The following is a 26,997-nucleotide window of genomic DNA, read 5'->3' on the forward strand; positions in this document are numbered from 1 at the left end:
AGATATTGGTGGCTAATAGTTAGTACTGGCTACCTTAACGTACACACTTGACATAATTTAAAACAGTAATAAAGATCTAGCAATAAGCTTCATGATGTATTACACCGTAATCAGTTAGAATATACGTTACAAAGCAATTGTTAAAAGGTCATCAAAGGGTTATATTCACATTAAAGGTTGTAACGTACATACCATCAGACTATAACACAAAGACAACATACAAGTCATAAAAACACAATAAAATAAAATGGACACTTAACTTCGTTTGTCGTCGTTAGCTCGCCAACTGAGAAGAGGCCCACAACTGTCAGACACCCGCTTATATTCGATTAGACTTCACCCCTTCCACCACTTCTTGGTAGGAATAACAAGTAAGATGTTTCCTGCACATCCGGTTATCATAATAATTCAATTTAACAGATTTATTTGCTACATTTAATTTAATTTATTATAGAATAATGAATGCAAACTAATACAAATTTAATATCATGGCTTATTATTATAAAGTACTTTATTTACATTACTTACGTTCTGACAGTTATGGTCAAGAAATATAAATGTAGGGTAGTTGCGTTATTTTTATTTGCTGTTCTAACTTATTATTTCGAAATACGTATTACCTTAGCAAAAGTGAACCATTTCGTTAAAATGTAAGTGTGATCTTTGTTTTTATACTACGTATCTCACACGCGCGTGAGCACGTGCGCGTGCAGTGGGCGTGGCGCCGACGCGGACGGGGAGCGCGTGGAGCGCCGGGGACGGAGCGCGCGGACGCGCCGGATTTGTTCACGCGGTCGCTGCGGAGTCGGCGCGCTGTCGCGCCGCAGAGGGGACACGTGTGCGCGCCGTCGTAGGCACGTGGCGCGGGTCGACACGTGCTCCGTAGGTAGCTGTTGCCTCGTGGTCCGGGGACGCGGACACGTGCTCCGCGGATCGCTGACGCTAGTCGTTCCGGGGGCGCCGACGCGTGCTTGGCGTCTTGTTACGTGAGCGCGTCGCTGATGGCGTCGCGCGGGATGTAGCTGCACGTGGCCGTTTTCCTGCACGTGATGGCCGAGCAGTTGCTGCGTGTGGTCGTCGGGTAGCGCGGAGTCTTCTTGCGCTACGAGGTCGCCGGGCGGTGCGTTTTTATTAAGCAGGGCGCAGGGCTTCGCTGTTACCACCGCGTGGTTCAGCCGCGGGCGAGTTCATTTTTCAAAATGGGCGGTCGATGTTTCGTTCGTCGCCGGCGAGTCTATTCTTCTCGGGGTCACCAGTTGTAAGACCCAGCCCGTGGGGTATTGGTGAGGGCTATCGACGGAAACGCTGATGCAGTGGTGAAGGTATTTATTTCTTCGAGGACACAAAGAGTCGGTCTTACAAATTATGTCACCGTGTTTTCGTGACGGTGGTCAGGAGCAGAAGGAAGAGCAGTTCAGTTACAAAATTGGAGAAAATGGTGTCTAAGTTGGTAGTAGTGGATCGCGCGGCCAATCAGGGGTGGCTTCTGTAGGAAGCCAGGCCCTGATTGGTCCCGCGAATCGAAGTTTGCACAGATAAGAACAAATTGCTTAAGTAATGGGTACAATTAGGTAATGACTTCAAATGAGATAAATAAATGAGATAAAAACTAACAAGTGCGGCGCTGGCACAGTGGCGCCACACATACTTTAAAAGCTATAAAATAACATAATTTTCTCAAAAATGGACGGCAAAGTCGACGTTGCCGGTTAAAAAATAGGTCGCGAAGTGCATAGTTTATGGTCATTCAAAAAATTAAAAAGTTAAAAACATTGCAGTCTCGATTTCGGGACTGCAATGTCGCATACAAATTCCATTATTTAACGAGTTCCAAACTTTTTAAAACTTCAAATGGCCATATCAAATGAAGGCATAGGTCCCTTAAACAGCCAAACAGATGATCAGCACTTATTATTATAAAGCCTCTAACAGACTCGCACCGCACCGCGACCTTGGAGCGTCGCACCCATAAGTGAGAGCGAGAAACAGATATCTCTTTCTCGCTCTCACTTATGGGTGCGACGCTCCAAGGTCGCGGTGCGGTGCGATAGTCTGTTACAGGCTTAATGTTGGTACCGCGACTATTTAGGTGTCTCAAATAGGTTGACGTATTCTCACTTCTTTTTTTTTTAAAGGCGGCAAGCTAATTTTTTTAATGGTTGTATTTTTTTCTGTGAAAATTAATGGAAAATTAGAACGTTGCTTCTGTAAGTTCTGTAAAATATTTCTATTTCTTGCACCATTTTTGAGAAAAGCACTATATATGACTCGGCTGGAAGGCTACTTGCTGGCTTCGGATTCAATTAAACGGACTCCCAAGGTCGTCCGTTTAAAACGAATCCTCAGCCTGCAAGTAGCTACTTCCGAACCTCGACAATAATGTACTATTAGATAATCATCTAATGATTGTGTGTCTGAGAAACTGATATTGGACATTAGGTACCATACATTTTTTTTTACCATATGAAACAAATATGTTAATCCGGCCCTGTACATGGGTATTCTAAAATACCTGGAATACTGCCGAGTGGCCCGCCTTCAATGGATTCTAATTTTTTTGGACTCGAAAAGCGCTCTACATCTCTTCTTGCGTACCCCTTTTCATCAAAACTACATAACTCCATAATATTCTTAATCAAAGAGGAGATCGCGACATCCTACCTTCGAGATTGTGAAATCGTTCTCGCCTGCAGGGTTGGGCAAAATACTGGCTTCCACGTATTTGAAATACAAATTACAAAATACATTTTTAAAAGTATTTGAAATACAAAATACAAACTACTTTGGTGACGGGTATTTGAAATACAAAATACAAATTACAGTGTTTAAAATAATGTATTTCAATTACAAAATATACCTTTATTTATTTTTTTGTTTAGCATTTAGTTTTAACGTTAACGAATATCCTTTCATATAAACTTATAGGGTCATTGCGCTAGTTTTCGTCCAGCTCTAGTTTACGTCCACTTGACGAAATTTGAATATATACCTACATTCCTGCACAAATTTGGACTGATTTCAATCCTTATGTCTAAGGCGTCTAAGCAATATATCTGTCTACATATAACAACGATATTTCGCAAAAAGGAAGCGCTGGTGGCCTAGCGGTAAGAGCGTGCGACTTGCAATCCGGAGGTCGCGAGTTCGAACCCCGGCTCGAACCAATGAGTTTTTCGGAACTATGTACGAAATATCATTTGATATTTACCAGTCGCTTTTCGGTGAAGGAAAACATCGTGAGGAAACCGGACTAATTCCAATTACGGCCCTAGTTTACCCTCTGGGTTGGAAGGTCAGATGGCAGTCGCTATCGTAAAAACTAGTGCCAACGCCAATTACTGGAATTAGTTTCCAAGCGAACCCCAGGCTCCCATGAGCCGTGGCAAAATGCCGGGACAACGCAAGGAAGATGAAGATTTCGCAAAAAGTAGTAAATTAAAAATGAAATATATATTTGATAATCCGTCAAGTCGTCGAAAACTAGTGCATGGACGGAAACTACTGCAATGACCCTATCCCCTAGATTTAAATGAAAAGATCCAGTATCCAGCCAATGAAAATTGTATCTTGGCTGGATCGGAGGTTCGCGGTCGGCTCACAGCTTGTGCGAGAGATTAGACATTTTAGGATTATAGAATTTAATAAAATGTATTTATAGAAATGTATTTTGAAGCTTGAAGTATTTGAAATACAAAATACTAAATACATGTGAGTGCAGTATTTGAAATACCAAATACAAAATACTTTTGAGGTAGTATTTGAAATACAAATACAAAATACTAATTTGTATTTCAAATACGTATTTCAAATACATGTAATTGAAATACTGCCCAACCCTGCTCGCCTGGATACCTAGTCCCTCGGGTGTTCCGGAAAATGAAACTGCGGACCGTACAGCTAAAGAGCCGGTATCATGCGGGGACAAAGTTCCCTTCAAAAATTGCGCTTTCGACCTGCTCTCTCTTCTTTAAAAACATTCATTATAAATCCTGGAACGCCCGTTGGCACGTTTCGACTTTCGAGTAGGTCCAAGGTCCAAGGCTAATAGTGGTAACACACTATCGCACCGCACCGCGACCTTGGAGCGTCGCACCCATAAGTGAGATCGAGAAAGAGATTTCTGTTTCTCGCTCTCACTTAGGGGTGCGACGCACCAAGGTCGCCCAAAGTACCCCAAGACCTGTTAAAAATCGAAACTACATATTGTAATGGGTATGTACAGCTTAGAGGGATTGTATTAATAAATCAATAGCGAACAGTAATATAATTACAGTGGAACCTCCCTAACTTGAACCTCGATAAGGCGATTACACGAAATAGAATGCCAAATATTCCCTTCCCTTCAAAGCCAAAAACCTCTGTAAGTAACTCGAAATATTTAACCCCATTTAGGGCAAAGCCGCCGCTATAGGATATATTTTGTTAAAATAAGAATGGGAATAGTTTGCGTCGTAAACAGTTGCCAAAGTGGGCTCTGCATCTACATTAGACCAAACTGGGGAATATATGGTGAGAACGTAAACACCATTTATTTTATAAGCGAGTGATCGCAACAAATTTCAAAAAAGTCATCAGTTCGCTACTCGTCAGCCTTCAACGGGGATTCGCAATCAAAAAGGTACACGGCTTCCGCACTTTATTAACCGTAGCGTCCATATAGCACCTGCTGGACTCACCCCACTACATTTAAAAGTCAATGAGATTGCGTCGATCGAAAATGTAAAACGAACAGAAACAACCGAGTACCTACCTTCCAGCGGACATTACGTACGAGAAAAAAAGTTCCAGTCACTAATCTGCTCCACCGTGCAGACAGAATAAACATTCACATAAAAGAAGTGACTAATGAAGACGATCTAGACTCATACTACGATAACTCTGAGCTTTACAAAATATTCACAGATGGAAGTAAACACGACGGATTGGTCGGTGCAGACGTTGTTATTGAACACACCGATGGCAAGAGCCAAACAAAGAAATTGAAACTCCACAACTTGGCTTGGAATACGGTACAGCTGTAATTTACAGCTGTACCATATTCCAAACCGAGTGCTTAGCACTGAAAATGCCTAACGAATATGTCTTCAACAAGCACTACCAAACGTCACCGTTTCCTCTGGTTCCAAGACCGCACTAATAAAATTTCTAACCGCAGTAGCACCAACAGCATTGTAAACAATATTCACAGATTACTGTAACGATTACTGTAGCTTACTAGATGTACTGTAATTATTATGACGTGTAAAATTGTAATTTTATTAATAAATATTTGAATTGAATAGTTTTTAAATTCTGCTGGATAAAGGCGCCACGTCGGTCTGGCCGGCAACGAACGAGCGACATGGCTGCCAAGGCAGCAGCCACAATGCACAAAGCACCTGACTACGATCTATTCTCCCTCTCTTACCATAAAATCAACCACAGGAAACACATCTACGAATTGCATTACAAATGGTACGAAAACAGCACCACAGGAATACACATGAAAAATACTTACCCAATACCTACCTATATAATAAATCACTAAACTGCGAGGTTATATGAATATCAGCTTCCAGCTAACCCAAATACTCACCGGGCACGGCACTATTATGGCCGTGCACCGTGCATGCATCGACCATGAGATGAGATACGATGACATGCGACAACTTAAAAATCGTCCCGTACAATATAATGAAGATCATCACCAAAGAATCGTCAATAGAATCATTTACAAAATCCACGAACAAAATTATCAACAACCTAAAGAAATTTAAGGCTGGTATTTAACTGATCACACCAGATGTAAAATTTAACACCAAAAAAATCTTTTTTTACCACTAAAAATAATAAACATATAAATACATAATAAACATATAAACATATAATAAATAAATAAAAATAATAAAAATAATAAATTTGAACTCCATTTTAATGTGAAATTATAACCAAATTTTTTACATTTTGCTATCCTTTTCAAGTATTATGACACCAAAATAGTTATTTGTACAACAAAAGAGCAAAGATTAATATTTTTTCGAGTGCTTATTTTGCTTACTACTACTACGCTCAAGATTCTTAGAATCCTTCGCTTGCACGGGACTCAAAAGCGCACGGGACGGTCGGGACGTAAATAACTTTGATTTCGTGTAGTACACAACTTTTCACCTCAGCAGTGAGAACATATTAGACAACCTGAATCCTTCTTCATCACTTACGTCTCACTCATGTTTTCTTAAGATACAATAACAATTAAGTTTAATTAGAGCAATCAAACACAAAACCGAAACGTAATAAATTTCAGTAAAATAGGTGAAATATATGGAAATAACGTGTTCTGAGCGGTAGGGGCTAGTAATTTCGGCATCATTTTACTTTATTTGGTAATATGTATACATGTTTTGGTAATCATAGTGGTTTATTTTGGTGAAAATATCGCATTAAATTGATCTTCAAGATTTGGTGATCATTAATTATATTTGGTGATCATTCACATATGATTTTTGGTGTTTGGTACAATTTGAAGTGCAGTCGTGATTAAAACTGGTAGTTTTGTAATTTTAGACCTTATTTTTTTGGTGTTCTGTAATTTTTTTTTGGTTAGACGGATTTCTTTATTTAGGTTAGGTACCAACAATTTTTTGGTGGTCATTTTATTTGTAGCCGAAATTTAATAACAGTTAATGTATCACTCGCAATTTTATCACTTGACGGAAGAGGTAAAGGGGAAGAGGGTTGAGGTTTATAAAATAGGTAGGTACTATCTTAGTTTTCCAAAAATATATTGTGCGATCGGTCGACCGGACAGGCAAACGATTAGAACCGAATGACGTGTTTATAAATGTGGCATCTGTCTAGAAAACTTATTCTATACAACTAGAGTTTATACTGGTACATATGTATACGAACTCTATGCTTGTGCTTTATGTACTTATACATATATAAAGCACATGCCAACATCTTTGTTGCAAACTTCAACAGATTTCTTGCTTGCTTCCCGAAACCCGTACTCATCCCGATAATTCGCGCACAGTGAATTTGCTTTTACGCTAGCTTATTCTATAAGGTCGTATGCGGCCAAACGGGTTTAACTATAAAATAATCTATTGTTCTTCTTAAAAATGCAGGTAAAAAAAATTCTTTTGCCGTTGTCGATAGACGATGAAAATAAGGTTGCATGTCCGTCTCAGAGCTACATCTGTACTACATCTGCAAATTTTTCTTTATTATTTTGTACCTATACAATTTTTTGCTTCTGACCTATCTAAAGTCTCATGAAGCTTGTTTTCCGGCAACATTACATTGCCAAAGCACTGTCCTCCTCTCCTCTGTATCTTTTTGGTACATCATCGGTTATTTTCAAGTCATTTGCTTTTTTGCACAAAGCTCGTGAAAACTGAAAATGACATCCTTGATGTTTTGCGCCTGAAGCGGCTTCAGCATCCGTTAGGATTTCAGAAGGTTGCCACGATGGTATTTTAGATTTTAATTCTCATCTTAATAATTTGTTCTCGAAACTGACACAGGCACGCGTTACTTAACATTTTTAACACTTACGCCCTAATATATAAAAATGGTTGCCACTAAAATGCAGGCCACCCTACATTTTTTGTGGCTGCTATTTAACTGATCACCAGATTTAGTAAAATTTAATACCAAAAAAATATATTTTACCACCCTAAAATAATAAATGATCACCAAAATTGTAACTCCATTTTAATGTGAAATGATTACCAATTTTATTACATTTTACTATCCTTTTAAAGGAAATGACACCAAACTAATCATTATTAACCCAAAAATAGTAAATGATTACCAAATTTCAAACCCCATTTTAATGTGAAATGATAACCAAATTTTTAAATCTTGCTATTCTATTAAAGAAAATGACACCACAATAATCATTGTATACCCAAAAATTGTAAATGACCACCAAAATTAGAACTTCATTTTAATGTAAGATTATATAACCAAATTTTTAAATCTTGCTATCCTATTAAAGCAAATAACTCCAAAATAATCATTGTAAACCCAAAAATAGTAAATGACCACCAAAATTGTAACCACATTTTAATTAAAAAGAGGCAAATATTTAATATATCGATATCCTATTAAATTAATTAATCCACTTCGTTACCTTTTTCTAGTAGCATTTTATTACGGCTGCTATTTAACTGATTACCAGATTTAGTAAAATTTAATACCAAAAAAATATATTTTACCACCCTAAAATAATAAATGATCACCAAAATTGTAACTCCATTTTAATGTGAAATGATTACCAATTTTATTACATTTTACTATACTTTTAAAAGAAATGACACCAAACTAATCATTATTAACCCAAAAATAGTAAATGATTACCAAATATCAAACCCCATTTTAATGTGAAATGATAACCAAATTTTTAAATCTTGCTATCCTATTAAAGAAAATGACACCAAAATAATCATTGTATACCCAAAAATAGTAAATGACCACCAAAATTAGAACTCCATTTTAATGTAAAATTATAACCAAATTTTTAAATCTTGCTATCCTATTAAAGCAAATAACTCCAAAATAATAATTGTAAATAACAGGGGTCGGACAAAAAGTGCGGATGACGTAAAAATGACGTAATCTTGCACACAGGATGATGTTTGAGTTTGTATTTAAACTTCCGTGTGACATGTAGTAACAAAGTAGTATTAATGAAGTAACAAAATAATCGTAAATAAATCCATGGAATTAATAATACAGGTGGTAGGGTGATGTAGTGAATAAAATAAATTTCACGAAACTTGTTACCATAAGGTATAATTATTTGAAATTAGTTAGAACACTTAGAACAAGTCTGTGGGATCCTCAGATAAATAGGTTTAATAGTCAAAAGTGGGAACAGTAGGTAAGATTAGTAAAAATAAAAAAAGATAATTTGATGTTATTATACTTTTATAGCTAAATTTTAGCTAAATATAATCGTGAAGATACAATAGCTAAACAATAACGAAGTCAATTTATTGTTCATCTGATTGACAATGTGTCAGTCAAAAACGTACTTACTCATTTCAAGTGGCGATATCGTTTAATAAAGAGGTTGATAAATGATAAGTGATAATTGTTTATGAAAATCAAAAATACTATTTGAAATCATCCTATAAGTGGTTTGACGTCATCCGCACTTTTTGTCCGACCCCTGGTAAATAATAAGTGCGGCCCGCGTCAACTTCGTTAACCACTATGTGGCCCTTGGCTGCTAAAAGGTTGCCGACCGCTGCTGTAGAGGTCGCAGTTCAAACCTAGTAATTATGGCATCATTTTACTTTATTTGGTAATATGTATACATTTTTTGGTAATCATAGTGGTTCATTTAGGTGAAAATATCGCATTAATTTGGTCTTCAAGATTTGGTGATCATTAATGATTTTTGGTAATCATTCAATATACTTGGTATTCGAATACAATTTGAAGTGCAGTCGTAATTAAAACGGTGGTACTTTTGTAATTTTAGGCGTTATTTTTTTGGTGTTCAGTAATTTTTTTTGGTAAGCATGATTTTTTTATTTAGGGTACCAAAGTATTTATTTTGGTGGTCATTATATTTGTAGCCTTTTATTACTGTAACAATCGCAGTTCAAACCTAACCTAACCCACTTTTCTAGTAGCATTCGATTTCTGCAAGGGTCGCAGTTCAAACCTAACCTAACCCACTTTTCTAGTAGCATTTCGTTTCTGTATGGGTGGCAGTTCAAACCTAATCTAACTTACTTTTCTAGTAGAATTTCTTTTCTGTATGGGTCGCAGTTCAAACCTAACCTAACCCACTTTTCTAGTAGCATTTCTTTTCTGTAAGGGTCGCAGTTCAAACCTAACCTAACCCACTTTTCTAGTACCATTTCTTTTCTGTAAGGGTCGCAGTTCAAACCTAACCTAACCCACTTTTCTAGTAGCATTTCGTTTCCGTAAGGGTCGCAGTTCAAACTTAACCTAACCCGCTTTTTTAGTAGCATTTCTTTTCCGTAAGGGTCGCAGTTCAAACCTAACCTAACCCACTTTTCTAGTAGCATTTCTTTTCTATAAGGGTCGCAGTTGAAACCTAACCTAACCCACATTTCTAGTAGGTAGCATTTCTTTTCTGTAGGGGTCTTTATTTGGTAATATGTATACATTTTTTGGTAATCATAGTGCTTTATTTAGGTGAAAATATCGCATTAATTTGGTCTTCAAGATTTGGTGATCATTAATGATTTTTGGTAATCATTCAATATATTTGGTATTCGAATACAATTTGAAGTGCAGTCGTAATTAAAACGGTGGTACTTTTGTAATTTTAGGCCTTATTTTTTTGGTGTTCAGTAATTTTTTTGGTAAGCATGATTTTTTTATTTAGGGTACCAAAGTATATTTTGGTGGTCATTATATTTGTAGCCATTTTTTGTACCTACGTACGTGGATTAGGTAAGTACTAAAGTATATCCTCCAGCGCCGCCTGAGTATCACATGGCATACAGGGCGCCGCATAATAGAGCCCGGGACTACTGCCGCATTGCGTCCCCAAATTGCATTCACAACTGCGCAAATTAAAACCTATTGCGGGTATGCTAATGCATTTATGAGTTGTTTTTCATTTGCATAACCTGAGCGCCGCAGAGACGCTCCATAAAGTTGATGTTGACGTCTTTTTGCCCCTACGTTTCCGTAGGCGGAGTAATACATAATTATTTAAATAATGAACGAGTATTATTTAAGCAAAAACGTCTGGAAACGATACTACAATGCTTGAAAATAAAGAAAATCAAGGGGTACGTCTCGGTAGTTTAGTCAGTTGGTAGAGCAGTTGGCACCGCAATATTTCCACTTTTATTTTATTCCTAAGCATTGTGATTATTATTTTAGTAGTCTATGTATGTGTATGTCGCAGTCGGATTGTATAATCCGCCGTATTACATTACGGCTAGCCGTTTTTCAAAACAGGGGCGTTTTGAAATGCGGCGGTTCGACGATTAGCCGGATTGTCATTGCAATACGTTCTTCAATAAGGCGGCCTACGTTTAGCCGCATCGTATCTACTATTTAGATTGTAGAGTGACCAGTTCTTTCGGTCGCCTACGTAACCGGAGTTTGACAATATTTGCAATTTAATTTATTTTTACCATGGTCCCACCGCACTACATGTGTTTCTTTTCCAAAACATTTCCTTCACAACTTAAATAGACTCCTATTTCTGGGCGGTTTGCCCTTCGGGCATCTGAAGTTACCTAACGAACCTAACCTACTTACCTACCTACGCTTTTTTCTCCAAAGTGTAATGTTTTCACGGACGTCTCACTAAATCAGTAGGTAGGTAGGTTAGGTTCGTTAGGTAGCTTCAGATGCCCGAAGGGCAAACCGCTCAGAAATAGGAGCCCCGCGAAGCGGGGCTCCGTCTAGTTAAGTTGCGAAGGAAATGTTTTTTGAAAAGAAACAGTCCGACGAACTCCAGATTTGATGGACACCCTAGCGTTTTTCATAGTTTGTTGTTGTTATGTCAGGCAGCGCCACGAGTGTTAAAAATGGGAACTAAAAACTGTCAAAGCGGCGGCTAATGACTCGCTGTATTACATTACGGCTAGCCGTGTTGAAGAACGTATGGCGCCGAATACATTCCGGTGGATTTTCATTCAGCCGCATTCAATCCGGCTAATCGTCGAACCGCCGCATTTCAAAACTCCCCTGTTTTGTAAAACGGCTAGCCGTAATGTAATACGGCGGATTATACAATCCGACTGCGACATGTATATGTTGTGTAAGCAGGTAGGGTAGAGCGGGGCAGGCAATTTTCATATTTTTATCTTTTGTGCATAATTTGTTACAAATTTTTAAATTGCATTTTGTTTGTGATTTTTTTCTATCGAGCGAAAGTCAAAAACTCAATAGATACAGTCCCTCGAGAAAGGCCTCAAGATTGCTAATTAAATGTATGGCAGTCGTTATATTTTTCTACTTTTGTAGGCGTGATTGATAATATATATATATATATATCGGAGAAGGATGGTCCTAATGGCGGTGGGCGCGTGGGGGTAGTACCTAGATGTATTACTTCACAGCCAAAATAGTAGGTATGCTACCAGTGCATGAAATAAACATTCGGACTTGTCAACCATACTAGTGCCTACTATATTTCAGTACTAAATAATCAAAATAACTAAACGATCTTACGATGGAATCGGATTCAGTTAAAATAAAAAGATCACATGAAATCGTTCAAATCTTTATTTAAGTCAAACTACACCGGCTCCAACCCTACATCTCTGACCGAGAAGATTTAACCCGGCAACAAACTCGGCGGGACATATCTTTTCAAAACAACACAGTTTCTTTATTTTACAAAAGTAAGCTTCTAATGGCACATAAGAAAACAAAATAACTCTTGGAATAAAACACTTAGCTAAACGGTTAAAGAACGTGAGAATCTATAAGCTTTCAGAATAATCCTTCAGGTATAAGCCTTCAGGAACGTAGCGAATTAGGCACGAGCTTGGCTAACGTCCGATCTCTAGCGCAGTCCGATCAAGAAGAAGGAAACCAGTTCCAGCGGCGGAGCCAACCGCTCCCGCCTCCAATTCAAGTTGGTAAACCTGCCTGACCAGTCTACCAACATAACGACAAAAATGCCCACTCGTGCCTACGTTCACTCAAGATATGTACGTCTTGACGTTCCAAAGCCTTTTACCTGTTATCTTAGTTCAACAATACGCCAATAGATGGTGGCGTTATTCATTACGCAACTTTATTATTTTGTTACAAGCAAATAATACGTAGCCAAACATTGCTAATCGACTTTATACAGGCGTCTAACTATGAACTGTAACGCTGCAATATGTCCTTCTGGTGTCTCGCTTCGACACGGCCGTCCTGCGCTACACACGTCCTCGTGTGTGGGTGTATGCATTTGATACTGAAACAAAACATACAGCACAGTATCTCATCGCTCGGTCATTCCTGACCAACAATTTGGGTCTCACTCAAATTACTATTAAAATCAAACTTTGTTATCAATCAAACCAGTAAAAAAATAATTGTTCAAAATTACTTTAACAATCCTCAATTCTCTAGTCAAAAATAGTCCATCGAGCAACGACTAAATAAAAATACTCGTCAGTAATCATCGCCGCTATATAACGGATACACTCCAATAATCATCGCCTCCATCTGGCGGATACTCTCAAAATGTGAAAACAGAACAATCCCAAACATCAAAAACACAAATCACAACAGCTCTAATTCATTGCTCGACAGTATCACTACTATTGTCGTCAATATCAATTTACGGGGAAATTACCTGGCATAAAAAAAATATTGGTCATATGTGATCTAAATTTTTGTAAGACATCTTAAAATAAATAACATTCTGAATTGATCGTTCCAATTTTACTCATTTGAACACAGTACATAAACGGGAATTCATTTTTAACAAAACAACACCAGTCCTTCGGTGCATTGCCAGTCCTTCGGTGCATTGCCAGTCCTTCGGCAGATACCAGACCCTCGTCAGAAGTAACCATCTCAGCCGCGTAAGTGCTACTCCTCGCAAAGAGCATTCTGCACATAAAAAGCAGACCACGTGCACCTCTTACATGCTCCGGCACTTCTGATGCGGTCACTAAACAATACCCAATCCATCGGGCATACTTTCAGTCCATCGAAAGCAAAACAGTATTGCCCAGTCCATCGGGCGTGCCTTCAGTCCATCGAAAGCATGACAGTATTGCCCAGTCCATCGGGCGTGCCTTCAGTCTATCGAAAGCAAAACAGTAGTGCCCAGTCCATCGGGCGTAATTTCAATCCTACGAAAGTACAAGCTTTCAGTCCGTCGAAAGCAAAACAATGTTAACAGTGAATTCCAAAAAAAAAGAAAATAAAAACAGGTCTTTAAATCATGTTACTCAGAACCATTGGTACTATCAGCGTCAACTGATCAACTGAAACTGAACATTACTGATCAAAATCACTAAAGATAGCTTTCTTCTTTAGCTTTAAGGCGAGGTATGCCCGGGGAAAATTTTCAGATTCTGTCAAATTACCCCTTTTAACACACAAGCACACTTCACGCACACTACCTCACTTTACTGGGACAGGTCAGTGACCCAAGCTGTTTTTTTTAAGATGCAGATGAGAGCATTTTGAGTTTAGTGTTAACCATTGGCCTTTTTAGAGGAGGAGGAACTGTAAAAGCGTTCCATTGAAAGAAGAAAGAGAAACAATACATTTTATCTTGCTTTCCTTGTCTGTTAATGTCAAACGTGACGTACCGTAAACCGGGGTGACTTTCAAATGCAGGGGCGACTTCGATATTTCAGTTTTTCAGCCGTTACATATTTTTATTCGGATTTTTAGTAGTAGGTAAACAAGTATGTATAATAATCTAACTTGTTACACGAACAGTTCGAGAAAATAATGAATAATGATAATTTAGTGGCAGTTTTAAAACTATCAAAGTATCCCCAAAATTTCCTAAAGTCACCTCGTTTTACGGTACTTAAATGTAAATAATCTATAATTCATTTGATTGTTATTGAGATGCGCATTGCGCATACTAAATAAACCGAATAAATACAGAAGTCTTCAGATGTAGGTAATACGTTATTTAGGTACAAACTGTATTCTGTCCGGCTTTCGATAAGGCGCAAAATCAATTCAATGACAATTTCAATGAACTCAAATGTGTATTCCGATGATGTTATTAGTATATAACTTTATAGCTTTATATATTAGTATATTACTTTAAGATTTTGCTCACTGTTTTTAAGTAGCAAAGTACCCTTGTTCGAGCTACTGAGGTGAAAATATTATATTCCGCTTTAAAAAGAAACATCACCTTTTACTATAGCTGGTCAAGCAGATCTTGTCAGTAGAAAAAGGCGGCAAATTTGAAAAATGTAGGCGCGAAGGGATATCGTCCCATACAAAATTTGAATTTCGCGCCTTTTTTTACTGACAAGATTTCCTTGACCAGCTACATCCACACAATGTACACAATGTCACTTCTCTTAATTTTTAGTCTATGACAAATGACGCAACATGGCGTCCACTAAACATTTTGTTCAAATTAAGATTATAGAGTTACTTACCGATGGAAAGTTACTCCTTTGCACTTCGACGTATTGCTTGAATTATTAGTGCAATATCGCAGCACACACGAGAGCATATTTACCGAGTTTTTACACTGTTTCGTTTTAAAACAAATACGACTGCGTCGCTTTAGAATTCGCAAGCGACTGAGTGGCGTGCGGCCGGCCGGCCGCAGTTGAACGGAACACAGTAGTGATGGGCGATGTCTCCTCTATACGTTAGTAATAATAGCTCAATGACCTTAACGAACCCTAAAATAACCTTTTACATGTTTTCGGATTTTGCATATTCATCAAATACAATAAGATCAATTTTAACAAACTTCGCAAATGTCATAATAGTCAGCGGACAAGATCATTGAATTTTATTGCCTCAAGACACAAGGCCAACATTTTCAAAGTTTTATCGCATGATTACTAGTTGGCTATTGTCGATATTCTATAAAAAAAACAAGAAGTATAACAGTATAAGAAGTGTAGACGGAAACACCCTCTGTTCAGACCCATACAGAGTACATTATTAATGATGACTTGATGAGCAAATCCTTAGGTACCTCATAACTTCGAAGTAAAATAATATTTTATTTCATACGCACCACTATACACACATATGAGCTTAGAAAACCTACGGTACCTATACGTAAATTAAATAGTAAGTATGATTTAATAAAGCTCACTGACGAAGACCTCGATACGATGCAGGAAAATTGGATCGCGTCCGGTGTTTTCTCCGTGACTGCACCAACCAGCCAGCTAAGAGCCTTCGTACGCGAGCAGCGGCGCCGCCGGCGCCCAGCAATGCGAGCCCCGTCATATTGGTTTTTTGCATCTGACAGCACGATGCCTTTGACCGTTTTACCGCATTGACTAGCATAATTGAGTATTTTATCTTCAAAAACATACCTAAGTATAACTATAACAGGGATTCATTGTGTAAATCGGAGCTTTTCACTGTGAGATACTAGATCAACATGCATCAAAGTAGAAAAAACCCGGATAAATACATGAAAATTTCAAAACGGATTATTTTCTTTTCAAGTAAATAATCCAACTTTCAGAAAAAAAGAAATATACAGAAGTTTCTTAAAAGTTCTGTATATGTATTTCAATATATGTACCTCGGTACTTATTTTAATTACGAATTTAAACAGGTAGCTTAAGGTTACACGTCTAATATGTTTGTTTCTGGCATTGTGCATTATAAGTGACTTTGACACTGTCCTCACTCATCAGTGGCATTGTGTATGACGTACCTATTTATTTTTTCTGAATATAACTGAATAAAGAAGATTGTAAATTTCCCAGAAATAACATTTATTTTGATTTTTTCCGGAATATTCATCCCTAATCAATATACATAAATAAATTAAAATATGTGAAAAAACTCATTTATTAGGTACATTTTAAAAACGTATAACTAGGTAATATAAAAATGAAGGGTATTGTATGCTATTAGGCCATAGGTACCCGGCTAAATGTACCTAGCACGCTGCTGGCGTTTCCTCTTTGCACCGCTAGCGAAATACGCTGGATTAAAAATGCGCCGAACCTGGGGTCGCCGCTTTTCTCATGTGATGAAATTGAAACTTAATAACAGTTTAATGAATCGACAGAACCAAACCTTCAAGAATAGTGCGTACCCCCATCTTAAAGGCCGGCAACAATCTTACAACCTCTCTGGTGTTGCCGGTGTCCATGGGCGACGGTAATTGCTTGCCATAAGGCGATTCGTCTGCTCGTTTGCCCCCTATATCATAAAAACTTATACAGGGTGGATTTTCTTTTTGGGTCAGTGAGGGCAGCTACCAGATCCCGTGCTACTACGAGAAAACGGTCTTAGAATGAATGAAGATTGGCTTTTACAGATTTTGAAAAAAACATACAGGATGCGAGAAAAAGGTCATTTTTGACAAACTTTTTTTTTGATGCGAATCGATCCCATTCCTATTGAGGATCAAAAGCTTGTATGGAACCAAAAAAAAATTTCCGGCTAGAAAAGCCACAAATCGAGGAAAACTTTTCCCATACAATTTGTATGAATATGAAAACTTTTATTTTTCATATGCTATTTTTGTATGCAAATCGATTCCATTCCTATCCAGTATCAATAGTTTCCTAGGGTCAACTTTCGATAATGTACTAAAAAGTCACAAATTTAAAAAAAACTTTTTCCATACATTTACTATGGGGAAAACGTGAAATTTAATTCACATTTTTCTATCTGCCCAATCAGTCCTGTTACATTTAAGGATCATAATACTGTATGAAGACATTGCTGTAAGACTGAAGGGCGAGATAGAAAATTGTGAATAAAATTTCACGTTTTCTCCATAATAAATGTACTTATGCAAAAGTTTTTATTAATTTGTGGCTTTTTAGTAGCCCCTAGGAAACTATTGATACTGGATAGGAATGGAATTGATTGGCATACAAAAATAGCATGTAGAAATAAAAGTTTTCATTTTCATACAAATTGTATGGGAAAAGTTTTCTTCGATTTGTGGCTTTTCTAGCCGGAAATTTTTTTTAAGGTTCCATACAAGCTTTTGATCCTCAATAGAAATGGGATCGATTGGCATCAAAAAAACAGTTTGTCAAAAATGACCTTTTTCTCGCATCCTGTATGTGTTTTTCAAAATCTGTAAAAGCCAATCTTCATTAATTTGAAATCGAGGGAAGGTCTTCTAAGACCATTTTCTCGTAGCGGCACGGGATCTGGTAGCTGCCCTCACTGACCCAAAAAGAAAATCCACCCTGTATAATATTTATCAGCAGAGCCAACTGATAACCGGTGTCGTAAAACTAATCATTGACACTTGCATGTCGTATCACGACTGAAAGGAATATGACCCCGATGCCAGTTTGATATGAGGTACAAAATGTGTTTGATAGCGACCCACGTTGTCTTTCTCTAACACACGAGGGGCATGACGCATCACTTTCTTGCTACGAGTAGATAAGTAGAATGTGCCTTAAAGACTGCTCAGAGCAGTCGTGAGTAGAGTACCTATACTCTAACAATAAAGTGAAATACCTGGCAGTCGTGAGACGAATGCGTCCGACTTTATAAACTGGCGCAACGTACCTCACTTTATAGTTAGATTCCGTATTAAAAATTGCTAACGACATCACACTTGCATTTAGACAGTAAGTCCTCGTATTTATTTGCCAAAAAATCACCTTGTATGGTAAAGGAAAGAACATCTTATTACATAAGGTAGACATGACTGCAGTATAACGGACTGAAATGCACTTGATCACGAACGCTACTAAGTAAGACAATTAAAGTATATGTTTTGTAGTTTGTGGAAAACCTCTTACATAGACTACAGAAAATAGATAGGTACCGTAAAATGGGGTGAGTAGGCGCAAAACTGAAATTCAAACCTCGATAACATTTTATTTTTACATATGCAAACTGAATGGTGTATACAGGGCGAAATCTGGGTCGTGATTCAAACCTATTGTACTTAACTCGGTAAATTAGTGTGATGTTAGGTATAAATTCATTTTTTAAATAGTTGCAGCTATTAATTAATTAATCAACAATTTGAGTATCCCAGTTAATAACTCAAATTATGGTTACCTTACAATTAATGTTAAAACCTATTTAATACACAACTGATTAGATGAGTAATAAATGTCAACCGTCACTGTTATGACAAAGTCAAAACTTTAAAATAAATACAATTATTCAAAGATTGTACATCGAGTTCATTAATTCTGGCAATTCTAAAGAGAATTAAGCAGAAAAAAGCGACTAAGTGCGAGTCGGACTCGCCCATCAAGGGTTCCGTATTTAGGCGATTTATGACGTATTAAAAAAACTACTTACTAGATCTCGTTCAAACCAATTTTCGGTGGAAGTTTACACGGTAATGTACATCATACAGGGTGGAAAGATAAGTCGGGCCCTGGAGGGAAACTACCTTTTATCCTAAAGCTGGCTCATTTTACTTAAAGGAGACATTCCTTTATTTTTAAAAAGAAACAAAACTGCATTCAAAGATTTTCTAAAACTCGCTTGCCTCGCCCGGGACTCGAACCGACTAAAAATTCCAAAAATTAAAAAACTCGCAATTTTATTCTACTAGTCGATACAGTCATAGAGAAAAAAATACATAGAGTGCTCACTCCATACATCAGTTTTAGTACCAAAAAGACTATTAGCATCTAGCGTCGAGTAGCGGAACTATCAGTACTGCTACTTGACAATAGATGTAGCACCGACCGGAAAGTCTTATGCTGTTGAGATAAGACTTTCCGGTCGGTGCTACATCTATTCTCAAGTAGCAGTACTGATAGTTCCGCTACTCGATGCTAGATGTAGACACTGAAATTAATAGTATGAACTGATGTGTGGAGTGAGCACTCTTGTCTTTATTTCTCTATGATACAGTTAATGTTAATGATAACATTTCTTCAAGAAACATTAGGTCTTACACTCGTCTGTCGTACAAAATATCCATAAAATCTAATATTTAGTACTCAAGATTTTTTTAGACAAGCCAAATTGAAGAAAAAAAGAAAAATACTTTGAATGCAGTTTTGTTTCTTTTTAAAAATAAAGGAATGTCTCCTTTAAGTAAAATGAGCCAGCTTAAGGATTTAAGGTAGTTTCCCTCCAGGGCCCGACTTATCTTTCCACACTGTATATTTTTTTTAGTTTTATCATTCTGTTATTTTAGAAGTTACAGGGGGGGGGGGGGGGGACACACATTTTACCACTTTGGAAGTGTCTCTCGCGCAAACTATTCAGTTTAGAAAAAAATGATATTAGAAACCTCAATATCATTTTTGAAGACCTATCCATAGATACCCCACACGTATAGGTTTGATGAAAAAAAAAATTTTGAGTTTCAGTTCTAAGTATAGGGAACCCCAAAAATTTTTTTTTGTTTGTTTTGTTTTTTTTTTCTATTTTTGTGTGAAAATCTTAATGCGGTTCACAGAATACATCTACTTACCAAGTTTCAACAGTATAGTTCTTATAGTTTCGGAGAGAAGTGACTGTGACATACACGGACAGACGGACAGACAGACAGACAGACAGACAGACATGACGAATCTATAAGGGTTCCGTTTTTTGCCATTTGGCTACGGAACCCTAAAAATGCCCGCGGCATATCCGTTTTCAAATGTTGAGCTGTCTGACATGGTAATGTTTTATGACCAAGCACGTCGTGCTACCACTGCTCGGGATTTATTTCACCAACGTTATCCTGATCTGCCTATCCCAAGCCGAAGGTTGATAATCACGATGGTTTATAATCTGCGTCAATACGGACAGTTTACTGTGCCGAATCACGCCCAAGCACGAGGCGGTGACAGGCCACAACGCCGACGATACGCGGACAACCTCGACGAACAAATTTTAAGGTACTTTTATCAAGATCCACGAAGAAGCACTCGGCAAGCCGCAAGGCGATTTAACGTCAGTACTTTGTTTGGAAACTTCTGAACGCAACCGGGTTGCACCCATTCCATTTTCTACCGGTACAAGATCTTTCACCAATAGATTTTCCTTCAAGAATGATCATGTGTGATTGGATTTTAGAAAACCAAGAAACGAACATTCTTTGGACAGATAAAAGCACTTTTACTCGTGTCGGGCTATTTAATATGCATAATGAGCATTACTGGAGTGCTGAAAACCCTCATTTAACTAGGAGGAATGCATATTCAGTTTAAATGTGTGGGCAGGAATTGTGAACGATGTTGTTATCGGGCCCTACTTCATAGAAGGGAGATTAAATGGTGCTAAGTACCTTGATATGTTGAGACAAGTGGTGCTTGAATTACTGCGTGAAGTGCCGGAACATTACTTGCATAACTTACACTATCAACACGACGCCGACGGTCAGGTGCTCCGGCTCATTTTGAACACCGAGTACGCAATTACCTCGATAAACAGTTCCCGGGACGTTGGATTGGCCGCGGCGGACCCGTGGCATGGCCTCCTCGTAGTCCCGACCTGACGCCCTTGGATTTTTTCTCTGGGGCGAAATCAAAAGATTGGTGTACGAACAAGAGTCCAACACTATCGAAGAGCTTAGTCAGCGAGTTATTGGAGCATTTGAAAGTGTGAAAATGAATCACTTTGTTCTCGGCAGATTAAAAGATAACCTAAGGCGACGAGCCGAATTGTGTCTGTCGACAGCAAAACGGATCACACTTCGAGCAGCCTCTGAAGTATGTTTAAGTTGTAATCGTATTTTTTAAAAGCTTGTGTCCGTCCGTGTGTTCGTCCCAGTGATTGTAATTATTATTTTAATAAAATCTTTAATTATTATTTTTTACACTGAATGTAAAATCGAAGATCAGTGTTATCAATTAATTATCGTAAGTTACCACTACTTTCTTTACTAGATGTTTGTCTTGTCAAGTCTGTAGGGTGACCATGACTCTAAATAAAAAAATATTTGGTATTTTTTTTTATATGAGTTAAAAAGATACATAATAATATGAATTCACTCTAATCTACAGTGTTGTATTCCTAATTAAGTGGCAAGTCTTATTTTTCTTTCTTGCTACACGACCCCGATTTCACCCTGTATAATAAGTGTTCCGGACGTTTGTATTTCAGTTTTTATTTTATTTTAGGTAGTTCCATTTCATAACTTTGACGATAAACGGGAAATCCCACCTCACCCCGTAGTCCCTTGTAATTGGGGTGAGATGGATTTTCATACAAGAGTGATTTTGGAAGATTGTTGGATTGATTTATTTTATTATGAGTATTACTGTAGCTCCATTTTAAATTGGAATACATTATTTTTGTAGCAGTAGCCTTAAAATTCCATCTCACCCCCCTTTCATCCCTTCTCTCCCCATTCTTCCCCGCGAACCCTACTCACCCCATTTTACGGTACTTAACCAAGTTAACCAACAAAAGAAACATTCCAATAGAAATAATTACAGCAATGTCCATATTTCTCTACATTTTAGGTTAAGGAAGCTACGGCTTTATAATTACCTATGAGATGAGATTTCAACAAAATATAACATTAGAAATCGATTTTGTTTCCTGTAGTCTTATATGTATATGCCCGAAAAATGGACAGTTTTTAGGGTGTTTTGAAATTTTACTGATACCTAGGTACTTGTAAATATTCTACCGCTAAAACAGTCTAAACATATTAGAATTCGGCTCATTATTAACCAGGCAACTAAAATATTAAACAGGAACTTTCATTGGGCATATAATAATATAATTTGGCTGTAAATTAATATTTTAGCGCCAAAAAAATTATATTAGCCTCAAATATAAGCATCATATTATTAAAAAAACTGGCATCAAAATCAAGCCACCCAAAAAATTTATAGGGAACTTGAAGTGATAAGTGGGCGTTTAAAATAATAAATTGGCAACTAATATTGAAAAGCGATCATAAAATTTGGTTGTCATCTAGTTGTTCACACGTAAGTAATCATAATTGAGCATATCGTTTCAGCTAGGTAGCATTTTAACACGAAAGCAGTTAAATTTAATGAATATTGGTCACTTTTACACAAAACACCTCAAATTAAATTACCAATACGCAATGGTCAGTATACTTATAGTCGAAATTCCTAATCATGAAACACCTAATGGCCATTATACCATTAGATCTTTAAATTTTTAATTACTAATTTCAATAGTTACCACTGTGTTCTGCCACAGTCAACAGATAGGTGCGACGACGAGCGAAGCGAGGAGGAGCATGTTAGGTTGACCGTGTGATGACCAAACAAAATATTTTAAAAGAAGTTCATTTTTGAATTAATAGATACCTAGCAGTTTTCTTTTTAAAAAGTGCTTCAGAAATTGTCTCCATTATAATAATTCAGTTGCCAAATAAATACCTACTTGGTACCTGCCTAAAAATAATCAAAAACTGTAACGGCATTAAAATACTACTCATATTGATATATTTTAAGGCTCCGTTTTTGTTGCCAAACAAACTGTAACGGCATAAAATACTACTCATATTGATATATTTTAAGGCTCCGTTTTTGTTGCCGAACTATTAATTTTAGTACCCATTTCTATTTTTGTAAACTACCCAAATTCGATTAATTAGTTGACCGGTTAAATATGTGCCTTAAAATTCTTGCCTAGTGTACCTACTTGCACTAGTGCGGTAAAGTAGTATAATAATACATTACGATAAAAGTGCAATAAGTAGGAAATTCGCTAGTGTATCGTCACAGAATAAGTAATAGTATTATCATACAGAACGGACACGCACCGCCCCGCCCCGACTCGGATTACCTCGCCCCGCGACTGGCCGCGACATGAATGTGTGCGTAAGTCGCTCTACTGAGAGCATGTCAGGATTCCGTCAGATACTCAAGGACGCGTGTACAGACGTGCCGCGCACACATATAAACGCAAATCATTTTTAGGGTTCCGTAGCCAAATGGCAAAAAACGGAACCCTTATAGATTCGTCATGTCTGTCTGTCTGTCTGTCCGTCTGTCCGTCTGTCTGTCCGTCCGTATGTCACAGCCACTTTTCTCCGAAACTATAAGAACTATACCGTTGAAACTTGGTAAGTAGATGTATTCTGTGAACCGCATTAAGATTTTCACACAAAAATAGAAAAAAACCAATAAATTTTTGGGGTTCCCCATACTTCGAACTGAAACTCAAAAAATTTTTTTTCATCTAACCCATACGTGTGGGGTATCTATGGATAGGTCTTCAAAAATGATATTGAGGTTTCTAATATCATTTTTTTCTAAACTGAATAGTTTGCGCGAGAGACACTTCCAAAGTGGTAAAATGTGTGTCCCCCCCCCTGTAACTTCTAAAATAAGAGAATGATAAAACTAAAAAAAATATATGATGTACATTACCATGTAAACTTCCACCGAAAATTGGTTTGAACGAGATCTAGTAAGTAGTTTTTTTTTATACGTCATAAATCGCCTAAATACGGAACCCTTCATGGGCGAGTCCGACTCGCACTTGGCCGCTTTTTGATGTATGGCGTGTCCGCCTTGTGGTATCGTACATCATTTTACTTCTTCGCTTTGACTTTTTCTGCTTCTTAAACTATTATTAAAAAGTAAATATGTAAATAGGAAAATGTTATAATACCCACCCTTTTAATTAACACATACATTTTAACAAGCATTTGAGTATTTTACTTATATAATGTTGTATTATTATTTTAACCATTTTTTTATTAAATTGTCAATGTGTAGTATACAATCCATCGCTTAAAAAAAACTCTGTACTACAACAAAACTACTGTAATACGAGCTTGTTTCCATAGTTTTGGCCGGGAGTGTACTACACCCAACACAAGTATTTTATCTTGAGCACATATCGTCAAACGGGGAGAATACTCTCTCAAAGTTCAAAATTGGCCATATTCACCCCGTTTGAGATGCAGGTACTTAAGTAAACTTTATTATGACGTTTGGCATGCAAATGTACATTTGTCTTAAATTTATGTGTACCTACGAAAAGAAAAGTCACTTCTTTATGCATCATCATCTTTGAATCTATAACTGCATTTAAATATTTCTCGTGTTGTCAGTTTAAAATGGTCACAGTGGTTATAGATTCTAGAAGCTTCTAGAAAATTCAGGGAGTGTCTAATTAGATAAATTTATGAGCGTATCTAGATCGGAGTGACAAGATGTCGCCATATGTGCGGCGCGGTGCGGCGTGGCGTGGCGTAGCGTGGCGTGGCGTGGCGTGGCATGGCGTGGCGTAGAGTAGTGTCGGTAGCGCCGGGCCCACAATGCACGTTGTTTATCCGCTGGGGCGCGGTGCGAGGGCGCGGGCGGCGGGGCTCGCCCGGGCCCAGTCAGTCTCTCTCCGCCGCCGCCAGCTGCAGCCGCCCACGTTGCCCTTGCCGCGCGCGCCCTTCCTGCCCGTACTACAAACTGACACTCCGACCTTCAATTCGAGAGAACGAGACGTCGATACAAGGTTGGTTCTTTTTTTTTCAAATTTGAAAGCGTTGCGATCCTAATGTTCTTACTCAGCTTTAGTCAGCGTCTCAGTTTCTCTGAATTTATTGATGAGACTACCAGGAGCAAATAGGTAATAAGCATTTTTATGATTTAAGCACCTTTGATAAAACAGTAAGTATATAAAACAATATTGAACTGATCATATTTTTATAACTAATTGGTAGGTATGGCTCTGAATCTTGCCAGCGTAGATAATAGTTGCGCTCATCAATTATAATTTTCTTGGTCCCTTGGTCGTTGATCCCACAAAAGCCCTACAAGTTAAGTTGTGAGTGAAATTAGTTGACTGCTATCAGTGCTATTTATTAGCTTAAGCTGTTTTATTTAATGCGAAATTATATTCTGGTGAATGTTTATTTTAATTTAAGTAAGTACTTTTGTACGTTTTTCTAATTTACTAACAACTTATCAATTAATTACATAAGTCCGCTGCCTTTTGATGAGTAAGGGATATACTTAGGAGAGCAATAGCCGCTATGTATAACATGTTAGTAATCGGTTACATAAATATTATGAACATTGGTTTAATTATCGTAATGCTCGCATTTAAGTCGAGAGGGGTCGTAAGATGAGACACGAGACAAGTGGGGAGCGGAATGGGGTAAGCGCACGTTGTTGATGGGTGGCTGGGGCGGCTGCGAGGCGTTTGCGAGGCGGTGGCGGGACAGGGCCGGCGGTAACTAGGGTAATGGAGGCGATGCGTGCTCGCGCCGCGCGCCGCCCGGCGCCCGCCGCCCGCCGCCCGTGCGAGGGAGCGCGGCAAGACCGAACGCGACCATTCCACTGTAATTGTTCTGAAAGCCTCGACCTTGTACTTTACTTCACCGCTTTGCTATTCGTCACTTAGTTTTTCATCGACATGAAGTCGACTCACCGAATAGATAAAATCAATGTTTGTGTACTCAAGATTATCTTAGCCAGGGCTCGGAAATGCGCTGACTAGGTTACGTTACGGCTAAAATAATTATTTAGGTACCTACCTACTCGTAGAACTATAGTAATTTCTTATAAAAAATCAGATTGTTTTCGTCGTGTTGGTTCTTATTTAACCGCATCAGCAGAGTATTCTTATTCAAGCAAGAATGAGCATAAACTTAAAACAAAAAATGGTCGTAAAGTTCTCGTAGGTAGATTCGGCCCATACCTACAAGATTGTTTGGTAGTTAGGGCCAAACCTTTTTTTAAGGAGGTCAAAGCTGTCATAGTTTTGAAATTTTTTATCTATTTTAATTTATCTTAGACGAAATAAGTTTAATTTTTAATATTAAACACTTAGTAAATTTATTAGTAGGTAGGTACGTGGATAACACTGAAAGTTTGTAAAGAGCCACTTAGAAGATCACGCAGTAAAAGAAAACGTTATTGTTTTGAAATGTACATTTTAGTCAATTTTTTGAGGTACAGTTTATTTGGTTGTGATATGTAGGTATTTAAGTGATGCTTGCAGTTTGTACATTGTATGTAGGGCTTGCAATCCGGATATCCGGATATTCGTTTTATCAGGACATCCGTAAAATTTACTATCCGGATTTCGAGTAAGTTGGTATCCGGATAAAACGAATAATTCGAATACTACAGTTTTTAAGATAACTACTTAAAAAAACGTTCAAAGTTATAATGTAAATCACGTTGTCGGTTGATTTTATTTATTTGGATACATTTTTACGTTATAAAAATGGTTTATTTAAATTATTACTCATTGATTGCCGATTAGGTACACCCTTATTGTTTTAATATTTGAGAATAATCTTATGCAGATCGACGTAAAGTGTCATTCAATAGAACATGCTAAATATGTAAACAAAAGTTACTAGTAAATTGACATTCAGTGTCAATTTTAGTATGGCGGTTTGTTTCTTACATAGTTAGCAATTTCTATTGAATGACACTTTAGCTCCGTAAAAGTAACTTTGAGTGTACTTGTACCGTGTTCCTGTCAAACTGATGCGCTGTC

The 26,997-nt window shown here is 37.6% G+C and overlaps 2 protein-coding genes across 2 annotated transcripts in view; one reads left to right on the forward strand and one right to left on the reverse strand.

Moving 5' to 3' along the window:
- The window catches only part of LOC134661288 (periodic tryptophan protein 1 homolog), a 60,175-nt gene that overhangs the window by 31,562 nt on the left and 1,616 nt on the right, over positions 1 to 26,997 (reverse strand). The window lies entirely within an intron of this gene.
- Positions 24,721 to 26,997, forward strand: part of LOC134661279 (acetylcholinesterase-like) — a 50,526-nt gene continuing 48,249 nt past the window's right edge. The window contains exon 1 of the mRNA XM_063517270.1: positions 24,721 to 24,999. The gene's annotated coding sequence lies outside the window, so the exon portion shown is untranslated. The remainder of the gene's footprint in view (positions 25,000 to 26,997) is intronic.

The sequence above is a fragment of the Cydia amplana genome, chromosome Z (assembly GCF_948474715.1).
Source record: "Cydia amplana chromosome Z, ilCydAmpl1.1, whole genome shotgun sequence".
Classification (NCBI taxonomy): domain Eukaryota; kingdom Metazoa; phylum Arthropoda; class Insecta; order Lepidoptera; family Tortricidae; genus Cydia; species Cydia amplana.